The following is a 12,915-nucleotide window of genomic DNA, read 5'->3' as shown; positions in this document are numbered from 1 at the left end:
AGATTTATGTTTCTTTGTCTAAACATAAAAGCTGCATGCTTTGGTGATGGTGGGGGAGGGGGTGTCTCAGTGTCATTATTGGGCATCTGTGAGTACAAAATAACTTTTTTTTTCTTGTGTTAATCTATCTCATGTCAATTTAATTCTTAGGCCACCTTGAAGAGTAGAAGAAAATTCTTCGTCCCCACAAACCAACAGTCGAGTCTCCCAGGTACCTCTTAATGAAAGGCAGCCCCGCTGGCCCCACCCTGGCGAGGCAGTCCAGATTCCTCCAGCGTGGCCCTCGGAATATACGCGGGGGTGTCGGCTGGGTCTTGGAATTAGGCAGATGCCGGGGACACCCAAGAGCCTGCTCTTGACACCTGGACTCTCTGGACACTTTCCATGTTCCAGGTCCCGGCTACCCTGACCTGCCTGGCCCATGCATGAAGAGTACATACCTATCAACCAGCCTAGGCCACAGGGGCCACAGGTCTGTGGAGCTCTGGCTGGTCGCTAAGCTTACCGGTAACACCTCTGGGGCAGTAAGAGACCATCCCCAAACATATGCCTGACATGTCAGCTTTAAACTGGTGATAGTCTATATTTTCACTGGTTTTCTGGTGATTTCTGGGGTTCCCCAGCAATCAAGGCACCCAAGTGTCCCTTATGGGAGGATTCTCAAGCCAGTTTGCACAGGCAAAGTGTGCAAGGCAGTCTAAGTTCTTCCAGCTGTACCTTCCTGGAAAATATGCACCCTGGTGTAGGTTAGGGCTTGGAATCGGGAAGATGCCTTTACCCCCAGCAGCCCGCTTCCAGGACCAGGCTACTCCTGACGATTTTTTGGAAACAGGTTCCTAGCTGACCTGCCTATCTTGTTAACGCACCATGCCCTCCCCATCAGCAGACTTCTATAATAAAATCTATTTTGAACACAGTTGTGAAGGGCAAGAGGAAACAGAAAATACACCTTGGTCACTAACCCCACCAAAATTACTCAAGAGGTGGTTTAGAGGTAGAATAGATTATATATTAACTTCAGAGGATTCCTAGAGACCTACTGCAAGCAGGTTGGTCTGAGCACCGAACCCAACGAGTTATATCCCATATTAGAGCAACTAAAGACAACACTACAGCACTCTTATTAGGAGCTTTAAGTTACACAGATGCCTGCAGGCAGAGAGGAAAGGCGCTAGCACAAAAAGTTACCTCCAGGGGAGGGAGAAATCCAGACCCTTTTGCTCCTTAGGGCAGCAGCCCACACCCAGAGCTTACAATTATTTTAACCCTTTTGACCCTGTTTAACTAGAAGCTAGGCCCCTGAAAACAAAACGACAACAAATGATAATATAGAACTGACCAGTCACTAAAGAGAAAGCTTATGCCAGACAAGAAATAACAAAAATTAAAATGGAATTCCAACATACTGATTGTGACACATAAACTCAGTGACTATTAGATTTATGGTCCAAAGGAAGACAAAACTGAGCCTCACAGGAGCAGAGACTGTGCACCGCGAACCCATTACCAGTGATGCTACATTGAATCAACCCCTTAGAGCATATGGAGAAAATGGTAATTTACAAAATCTTTGGTAGCAGCAGCCCGGAGATTAAGATGGCCTATTCCAAACACATCATCCCTTACAACATCTCCATGGAAAACAGCAGGGGAAGCTACTAACAGGATGAAAGTAAGACGATCAACTATGATTTATGATAGGAACAGCCACCCACACTGCTGGATGTAGAAGCAACAGAACAAATCGAAAAGTCTAAAAGCTGCATCCCCACAGGACAGAACAGCATTATTTATGTTATTTGCAGGTACCAGAAACACAGAACTGATAAGAACAGCTGAGAAAATAAGTCAATATAAAGGCTAGAGGGGCACCTGGCTGGCTAAATTGGAAGAATGTGTGACTCTTGATCTCAGGGTTGGGAGTTTGAGCCCCACTTTGGGTGTAGAGATTGCTAAAAATAAATAAATAATCTTTAAAAGCAAAAGATAAAGGCTGTAGTTTTAACACTCATGTATGTAGACAAAACAGGGCTGCACCTAATAAAAATAGGCCAAATCAAAATAGACCATCTAGACCCAAATCTACAAGACCACCACCCTTGAAAACAAATTGTAAAAGTGGAAGTTCAAATAGATACCCCAGAAACTACATAGAAGAGGCAGAGAAACAGAAACAACCACCTTGTACAGTAAATAGACCTACAGAAAAGAAACCCACTCGTATATACCCACTGGTCCATTTGCTGTAAATACTATCTCTTTATAAAACCTAATCCCATTAATAGACAAATCACTGCTGGCCAAAGAGAGCAACCCCTATGAGCTCCCCAGAGGGATTCAGCAGTCTCTCCCTGGCTCAAGGCAGTGACAATTGCTTATACGTTACACTGGCCCTATCGATAGAAACCTCTTTTGCAAATAAAAATGCTACATAAACCACTATGTTGTTAGATCCAGGGTCCTAATAACAATGATGCAAAGATATCCTACTAAGTTAGGGAATTTAAACAACAAAAAGGGATTGATTGAAGGATGAGAAGGACAATTAACGCCACACACCATGGGTACATAGATTCCTAACAATAAGGGCAGACTTTAACTGCTTTATAAGTCCCAATTTAGAAAACATTCTTGGAATGGATGTAACAGGACACAGAAATAATAAGGAAAACATTCGGGAACTTCTAAAGGAACAAATTCTTATGCCTCCTACTTTACCATATAAATAACTTAATCTGGCCTGTCAAAAAGCCAAACAGGTCACATAGATTTACAGATTTTAGGAATTTAAACAGATAATCTCCCCAAACTGAGAAGCACTCCCAAATACAGGTGCTATCATAAGCATTATCACCGCTGGATCTGGAACTGAGTGCATGGGGGTAGACCTACCTGACGTGTTCGTTGCTCTTCCAGTTGATAAGGAGAGCCAGCCCCTGACTGCATTCACATGGGAAGGCAGATATGTTTACTAGGTTACCGACAGGATACCTTAACAACTGTTCCATATGGATGGATATTTCTATGATTTGTCCTGAATAACTGATCATCTGGTCTTGCACGTATGCAAGCAGGCTAATAAATGTTTGTGACACTCATGCTATGTGAATAACCTTGGGGGGGCTGGTTATTTAAATTGTATTATCTGGCCTCCAGGTCAGAACTGGCCCTTCTGTTCTGGATGCCAAAAGGTATAAATCTTTTTTTTTTTTTTTAAGATTTTATTTATTTATTTGACAGAGATAGAGACAGCCAGCAAGAGAGGGAACACAAGCAGGGGGAGTGGGAGAGGAAGAAACAGGCTCATAGCGGAGGAGCCTGATGTGGGGCTCGATCCCGTAACGCCGGGATCACGCCCTGAGCCGAAGGCAGACGCTTTAACCGCTGTGCCACCCAGGCGCCCCCCAAAAGGTATAAATCTTGCCTCACATCCCTTTCTGCTCCAGGCTGGGCTGGCCCCCCAGAATGGATTCTGGGAGGGGGCGCAGACACACATGCCAGGTTCCTTAAAAATAGAGTAACACGATAACATAGAAATGCAGCTCACTCCACACTGCACATAGACAAACAAATGTTTAACTTCAAACCCCGTTACCTGGCCTATGACCATGGCCCTATGGGGATGGTCAGTAGGAAGTCTCACCCGAGGGGAGGACACTCTGCCCAGGCCTCTCGGGACTCCAGCCTGTTCCCAAACTGTTTCCACAGAAGTGCTTCCCCAGCTGATGAGGTTGGATGTTATAAATACCCGATGTGATGTGATTTGATGTGACTTCGCCTTCTTCTCATTTGTTCCCTACTATTACTTTCATCTGTGTGCAGATTCCTTTCGTGTTGGTTTCTATAATAAAGTTTTCCTTTTCAAAAATGAAACACGGCTATTGTGGATCTTTTCACAGAACAACAACCCAGTAATAACCCACAACCTTCTAACACAAGAATTCCAGGCCTTTCGGGAAAACACAACACACACACACAAACCAGCATTTCTCGTATTGATGACATACTTATTTATGGTAACTTGGAACAACGGACTAGGATTACAATAGAGTTCCTTACACTCAGGGGATGGACAACGGACGGACCCAAGTAATGTCCAAGGACCCCCACACTACAGGAAAATTTCTAGCTAAAATTTGGTCCTCTGAAGGCAGAAAAATAACAGACCCAGTCAGAAATAAGATACATTGCATCCCAATTCCTACCACAAAAGCAGCTCAGAAACTGACAGGACTGTGTCAATGTTGGAAACAGCACATGCCACTCAATGGGGATAGTATCAAAACACATTTGTAAAATAACAAGGAAGACAGGGAATTCAGATGGACAGAGACTCAAGAAGCAGCCTTAACTTATTTCTAGAAGCTCCCAAACTTTTAACACATTGGCAGCAGCTAGTGCGGACTCCTGATATAACCTAAAGTGCCTGTATTCCCAAGGGTTCGCAGAACGGTGTCTGTGGACTAAAGCATTGCAAGACCTCAGATCTTACCAGACTGCATTTAGGACTCAGAAGTTCTCATAGTCCAAGACCAGATACCAACCAACTAAATGCTCCTTAGGCACCCTATGAGACCCTACAAAACACAAAGCCATTAACAGAAAAATAAATCCTACTTCAACTCCAGTAGCCTCTCCTGGGGTGGGTAAAGCAGGCCACTGACAAACAGAGGGGACTACTCCTGACCGTGAAATCCTAACATGGGAATTGTGTATTTCCAAGCAGGACTAATGCATGGAGTTTTGACCATCTGCATGAACTGAAGAAATCTCTACAATGCCAATAGTTGAGTTGCTGGAATTTCCAAGGGGTGAGCTTCTCCAGGCTTGAGCACTCGGATGATGGGGAGCGCCCTGGTCCTTGGCACTCAACAATGCATGGTTTCCAGATGGATCGGCGTCATGATGTCATCTGCATTATTCCAGCAGGCTGTAACCTTGAGGACAGCGATGATCTAACCCTGGCAGAATGAGGCTTTGAAAAATCAGCACAAAACACTGAACTAATTATAAAATTGATGACTGAACACTCAGGGAAAATTAGAATGAGACATATGTTTTATCAGACCCATAGGGTAGCTAACAGACCTAATAGTAAGTAGCTCTTTGGTCAAGAACATGGCAGGAAAATGACTGGAAAATGGGAAATAAGAACATATGTGGTAAGGACATATGGCAGAAAATATCACTGGCCGACATCTCCCTATTCATCATACATGTCTCTATACATCAGGAAAACTAAGTAGCCAGATTTAATAACCAGGTAGACAAACTCAACAAGAGAACTAACAAAGCAAAGAATCCTAAAATTTATCTTAAAACAGAAAAACAATGACTCATGGCTAAGGAGGTAACCAATTCAAAAGATAACCATAAGCAAGAAAGACACCGTAATGTAAAATCTAAATACGCAAATATGCCACATGACAGGGTCCTTGCATGAGGACATCACCAGAGAAGTCCTCCTGACACCTATAGCCCTAGAATATGGTTAGAGAAAAGAAACATGTATATACCTCTACATACCTCCCATTTCAAACTAAGAAATATGAGAACTGCTGAAAGTTTAAAGCTTGGGGGTCATTAATGAATACTCCAGATAAGGTTAAAGCAGACAGACCCTTCAAAATTATACAAATTGTTTATATAAGACATTTGCCTATATCAAAGAATAAACTATATGCATACACCATTGTAGACACATGATCACAAACAGGGCCATCCTATCCTTGCAGGAAAGTTATTTTTAAAAATCCACCATCAGGATAGAAATGTCGATGCTTTCTATAGTATTCCAGCCATCATAAAATCAGATCATACTACCCACTTCCTGGGAAAGTGAATGAAGAATGAGCTAAGGCAGCTGGAAGTCAACTTACCCTACGATCCAGTTGCCTCTGGATCAACTGAAAGGTATAATGGCTTCCTCGAGCAATAGCTTATAGAGTGCTCACTAACAATCCAGCTATGAAAGCTTGGACTACAACAGTCTAGGGGTGGCAAGACCTCTAAATCATAGTTATAGAAAGGATGGAAAAACTATTGAATGAATATTGCAGTTATCAACAAAGATAAGAATTAGCATGAACACCCCAGAATCTAAATTAAAAGGAAAAGTATTAATTAAAAACATAATAATATATATAGTACCGGAGGGAAAATAGCACCAGCCACAAATAAAACCTACTGGGTGACCAAAGGAAAAAGAATATCACATGAAATTAAGGAAAATAATGTGATACCTCTATAACAATTTCAGGATGAAAGAACACCATCTTTTATCGACACTAGATGCCTAATATTTAGCCTCGCATGAGCAGCACGATTATACTTGGAGGAATATTGGCAATAATGGCCATAATAACTATAGATCTCGAGTGGCAAGAACAACAAGGAAGAATTGAAAAACTGTAGGACTCCTACCTTTATTTTGCAGGCATGAATCCACTGTGCACCTTCAACTCCATCAATACTATAAGCTGGCGAGCGCAGCATGCTGCCTGCTGGCTGTACTACCCCGCCCGCTGCTTACTGTTGGTCCCCGTACTCGCTGCAGCTGTGGATACTCTTCTGACAGCTCCAGCAAGAGCAGTTGGGCCACAGAGGAACACGACCTTCTAGTCCAGACACTCCGTTGACTGTGACATCCTCTACTTGGTTTACAGATCACCATCCTGGTCACCTTATTGCAGCGGAGAACTCACCAGCATCACCAACACCATCCACGTCACCAAGCCCCCCTCTCTCCACCTCATCCTTTACTATCAGCACCATCTACTCTCTGGGAGCCTTCAATCAATGGAGAAACCAAATACTGAGGCAAGCCGATGAAGCAGCGGAAATCTCCACAAGAATCAGTAAGGATGCTGAACAACACTCGCTACTGGACACTGACTTGGAGGATGAAGATTCACCTGAATTACTAACTGGCCTTTGTCACATAACCCAGTGTATATATCAAGACAACCAGGTACTGGCTCTTCTACTTTTCCCTCTCTGTTGCTTTCAGCATTGGATACACGGCAGAGTCTTTGTGACAATAACCCAGATTGAACTCCTGATTTACTCTGTGTGCTAGCATTTTGTAAGAGAGCAGCTGCTGAATATGCAGAATGGGCAATTATATCTTTAAGCATAAATAAGCCCCCCAAATTGTAATTTGCTACATTCCCAGTTAACACAGTTTAATCCATAATCACCTATGAACAATAGATCCATGGATATCACGTCCAGACTTTAAATGACCAGGGACACCTTATAAGGTGTATAGTGAAATTTATATAGGAAACTTAGCATATAACACATATTACTGTCCTTCATGGCATACATGAGGCTTCTACTTTACACCATATATTTCTACCAAGAATATGGGAACCTCTATTAGTAAAACCTCTATTGTCACGGTCTTACTGGAACCTACAATAGGAGGCTATGCCTTGAAATTGACATGCAGGGTTTTCAAGCCAGATACAGATTCCCAAATTGTGCTGAATTTTATTTATCTTTGTTTATGTTCAATTTACAACCTATGCCAAAAACTGATTCACTAAAAGAAGGAAACCCTTGCAGTTCCTTGTTGGACTGGTAGGAGGTTTAATTGGAGGCATATGTGTCCTGTCTTAGGTCCCTGACTACCCTGGCCTCCACGGCAGGTACCTGTGCAGTACCCCTGTCAGCCAGCCCGGGGTTCCAGGGGGCTTTCCAGGCCAATGGATCTCCAGCTGACCCCAAGCCCTCCAGCAGCCTCAGAGTGAAGAGAGCCCTCCTCCAGAAACTCTTCGTGAGGCTGCGGCTTTCAACTGCCAATAGTCAGTCCGCACTTAGATGCATTGCCTGATGTGGTCCCGGCTTCTCTAGCCATCGGGGCTCCCAGTTACTTATACAGTCTTACATATGGAGGTGTATGATGGGCCATAATATACACGATATTCTTGCTGTGCAATGATCCCCCGTGTTTGACAGCCGCTGCTCTTCTATCACAGTCAGTTGAGCAACAGGCTGTGTGCAGCCAGCTGAAACGGCGAATGCACAAACCAGCCCTCTCTGCCCTGTACGGACACAGTGACAACTCCTCAAAGGCGAACTGTAATCACTCTTCGATAGGCTCACGCTTTGTTGTCGTGCCCTTTCAGATTTGCACCCAGGCAGCCATCTACTTAAAAAAGACTTTTTCCCCATTTCTTAGACCTACTCGCAAGGCTTGGAATTCTGGTGAAGGCTTCCCAGGTATTGATAGCTCTGCCATCAGTTTAAAAGTTGTCCTATTTTTCAAATCTTGATTCTGCTGACTCAGCATAGAGCAACCTTCTTCAAGAATAACGTGGGGATCCCACTGCCCTGGCTGTTCTAGCATTCCCCGTCCCACAGAGCAAAGTGAGGATGAGCCTATAAACACGAGTGAATCTCATACCATAATTTCCAAAAAGCATATGGTTTATTATCACTATATTATGTAAGAGAAGTTTGCATTTTTTAATGTAATGCATAAGCAATTATGCCGCGCTCTAGGAGTAAATCAGTAATTACTCTGTAACAACTGCCTTGCGTCATTTCTTTTCTAGATAAGCTTTGTCAGTTTGTGGAATTGAGAAAATGACATTTGAACTGATCAAGTTAAAACTGTCACCAAAAAATGTTTTTTAGATAAAACTACTAGAAATGATAAAAGGGAAAAAAAATGATTGCATATGAAAAATAGGTTTAAAAAGTAGAATGTGTGTTTCAGATAAGGAAAGGTATGAAGGACAGGTTTGTTGTTGCTGGTGGTGGTGGTGGTAAAGTTAAAAAAAAAAGGTAATTTTGTTCTAAAGTAAAACGATTGCTCCAGAATTTTTTTTAATTTTTAAAAATCTTAGATATATAAAGGTGTGTGGAAGGTTTATGGAAAAGAAATGTTGAAGAAGGAACTCTATACGTAGTCAACCTAAAATTAGAATGGATTTATTTAAGTTAAAAAAAGTTTTAATATCAAAAATACACTGGTGCATAATCAGAATTTTCCTTCAGCTAAAAGAACAAAGTTTTCTTATAGGTCTCTTCTCAATAAAAAATTGTAAACAAATGTTTTTCTTCACCTTTAATGTGATCTGCATAGAAAACAAAGAGTCTATGTTGTGTCTTCATCAGGTCTGTGAGTACTCAAGAAAACCAAGTCTTCTGGATATTAAGACAGCTAAGTTTTTCTTACAACTTTGTGACCCTTCGTATTTGCCTTTGAAATCTTTTATTGTCACTTTGGTCAAATAGATAATTAAATACTGCTTCATAATGATCTGTAATCTTATTTGGTCAATCACCCAACACCTTTTGATGCTTTTGACCAACTTCCCAAAATTAAATTATACATAAAGTCTTTTTACCTAAAAGTAACTATGAGTATTTCTACAAGATCCTTAGAACCTCTCAAAAGGTTTGTTTCCTCTGCTTATAAAAAGGGAAATGTTACACTACGCTAATTAGGCTTATTTGATATGTTAAATTCCATGACGAGTAGTGTCAAAGAAGTGATGCTAAACTTTCTTTGATTATATTTGTATAGATACATGTTAAAATAAGTGTTCTATAAATTGTGTGAAACTCCTAAAAATCTGATGTTCTTCTATGTTCGTATCTCGAAGTATGTCACAGAAATAACCAAACTCCCTTGCCAATTACATCATCATAAACTCTCATGAGATCTCTAACCATTGCTATTTTTAAGTCTTTTGTCATTTACAGTTATTGTTGTAAGTACTTCATCTTCAAAGGGATTTATGAGAAAGATTTGACAGGTTTTAATAAATTTAAGATCATAACACTGAACTGGGTAAGAATTTCTAAAACTAATGGAAAAATAGATTGGTTTAATGTGTCATTTTCCAGATTTAAAGGACCTCTGTTTTATTTCTTCTATAAGCTATCTATAATTCACAGCAATGTGGTAAAGTATATCTTTAAATGAAAATTAAAGCATTTAACTTTTACTCCCTACTTGATCCCTCCAGAATTCTGAAACTCTTATTAAATTCTTATTAAATATTAATTATTAAATTCTTATTAAATACTTCATATTATTAAATATTAAACTCTTAAATAGTCTTATTATTTATGATGATGTATGCATTTACATAAGTTGCATAATTCTCAGTAAGAATCTGCTCTCTTTGAAACAGATACCCGATACTCCTAATCCCTGCTTTGACCCACAGTTGATAAAAGGAGATATACCTCAATATTATAAAGGTCTAATTGCTCCTATTACAAATAATCATGCTTTTGTACAACAATCATTCCACAGCACACTCTGGAAGACAGAAACCTAAAACATCACCTTTTTAAACTGGTGACTTTATCTATTGGAAAAGACATCTTCAGAGAGAGTCTCTTCAATCCCATTAGCAAGACCTTCATCAGGTACTGTTAAACCAACCCTTGTGCCACCAAACTCCAAAGAACAGACTCTTGGATTCGTGTGTCACATCTAAAGAAAGCACCAAACCCTGACTAGACCTGCACACCCACTGGTGACGTCAAAGTACAGAGCTCCAGGAACTGAAGCAGACAGCTGGAGGAGACAGCTTCCCCAAGCTGATCAGAACAGGCCTGTATGCCCTCTTTGTATTGCTCCTTCTTACCTTGTTTTCCCCCCTCTTTCACTTCGAGAGAGAATGCTCTGCTCTGCATTTCTCAGTCTGTTGCAAAAAGGGAAAACCTCTCTGAGTGTTAGATCTGTCACCAGAAACTCCAATTTATTCACACTGTCAGAGAACCCTTGGTCTTGTAACTAATTTCTCTGTAGTCCCACCTGCCACGGCTGAAAATATATATCAGCTTATGGAAGTCACCTACCAGGCTAGGTTGTTGTGACCAGGTGTTCCTATAACTTATTTCAACCTTTCCCCAGGCACCATATTAGCTCACCTAGACACCTCCAGCTTGTGACCCTTGTTCCCACACGTTCTTTTTCTTACCTAAATACTATCTGCTCCCTGCACCCAAGGGAAATAGAAATGGGTTTATACCTATTTACGAGGATTTTAGAAAAGACCCCTCTAGGAAGGGATAGCCTCTCAGAGAATGCCATGCCAACTCCTCTGACCCATGGCTTGAATGGGTCAACAGAAAATTCCAGCCTTCAGCTCAGGTCATGATCCCAGAGTCTCAGATCGAGCCTGGGATCAAGCCCAGGATCAGCCCGACCCACATCTGGCTGCCTGCTCAGCAGGGAGCCTGCTTCTCCTCTCCCTGTTCTCCCACTCTCTGTGCTCCTCCCCCACTCATGCTCTCTCTGACTCACTCTCTCTCTCAAATAAATAAATCAAATCTTTAAAAATTTTTTTAAAATAATAAAATGGAGCGCGAGCCCTGAAGGAGGAACACTTGCTATCAGCTCGGCCTGCATAACCAACAGGAAGAGGGAAGTTAATGCTGGACCCTTTCCACGGAAAATTCATCTCCCACCTTTAAGAAGAAGGAAGATCTCTGCTGCCCCATCAACAATGCCACTTGCAGCCAACGAGACACCGCCGTAACCTCACTCGGTCTATTCCAGTAAACCTTTGTTCAACACCTCCCACTTCCTATGAAAAACCTAGTAAAAGCTAACCTTCCCTTTTCTCTTCAGACTTGCCTAGGTTTTTCCATGGTTCATTTGTCCTGAATTACAATTCTGCTGCTGTGCCCAAATAAACTCATTTTGCTGATAAAATAACTGACCATTTTTAAGGTCTACACCTATAACGTACATATATACACATACGTGTAGACACGCACGGAGGTGCGGCAGCTTCTGCTCAAAACACTGTGAAACTAGTTTATAAATAATAGCTGGAGTAAACTGTTCACTCAGATGACTCAAGTCTTTTGCTACTTGAGGGGAAGATTTCTGCGATTTGCATCTGTCCCTGGCAGTAACCTTAAGGAGGCTGTGCTAGAGTCTGGGTGCAAGACTCACTTTAGCAGTTTGTATTTTTAAAAGGCCTCTTTCCTTCCTTCTTTCTTTCTTTTCTTTTTTTTTTTTTTTTTGTCTCAGGTTACTGTGGGCTGTGTTTATATTTCAAAGACATGATAAGATTTATCACTTCGAGGTTTTTTAAAAAGATCTATTTATTTATTTGAAAGAGAGACAGTGTGGGTGCGTCCCCACACAGTAGCGTGAGCAGGGGGAGGGGCTGAGGGAGCGAACCCTCAAACAGACACCCCCGCTGAGCACAGAGCCTGATGACAACACAGGGCTGGATCCCAGGACCCCCAGATTATGACCTGAGTCAAAACCAGGAGTCAATGCTTAACCAACTAGAACATTCAGGTGCCCCAGATTTAGAACTTTAAGGAACAGAGAAAGAATGCAAATTATTTTTCTAAGAGATCTGGGGTAATTATAATTTACCCTTTTTAAGTACAGGATAATTTTTTCCCGATATCCTGATCTTCACCTACAAGCATTCTGAGAGAAACAGGCGAGCTTTGGAGGTTAGTGAAGACAGATGGGCTTTGACTTGTTTCTGGACTTGCAGTTCTGGTGTTGTAGAGATTTGCAAGGCAAAGGCAGTCGTTTTTAATTTCCCTCAAAGAACTGGATAACTGGATTACAGCCTAAGTATTAAGGGACTGACCCACCTTTTTAATCAAACTTGCTACTTTATATCAGGGAGATTTTAACTTGAATAAGAATCAAAAGACTTACCCCTTTGTAAAGTCTGTATAAAGCATTTTAACAGAAGTCTTGTTTCTAAGTACACAATTCAACCTTGGCTTCTGTTAGTCCCTGAACATCAATCTTCTGCTGATGATTTGTGGGCAAACCTAGGAGATATTTTGGTCACCTGTTTTCTCTGTCAGGGGTGTTGTGAATGGCCACTAATCTTTCTAATTTCTCCCTAAATTTGGGAAGATTTTCTGAAAAGGGAGGTAAAAGGGCTTTATGATTGAAAAGAC

This window comes from Ursus maritimus, unplaced genomic scaffold (genome assembly GCF_017311325.1).
Source record: "Ursus maritimus isolate PB19 unplaced genomic scaffold, ASM1731132v1 scaffold_2, whole genome shotgun sequence".
NCBI classification, from domain to species: domain Eukaryota; kingdom Metazoa; phylum Chordata; class Mammalia; order Carnivora; family Ursidae; genus Ursus; species Ursus maritimus.
Note: the sequence above shows the minus strand (reverse complement) of the source record.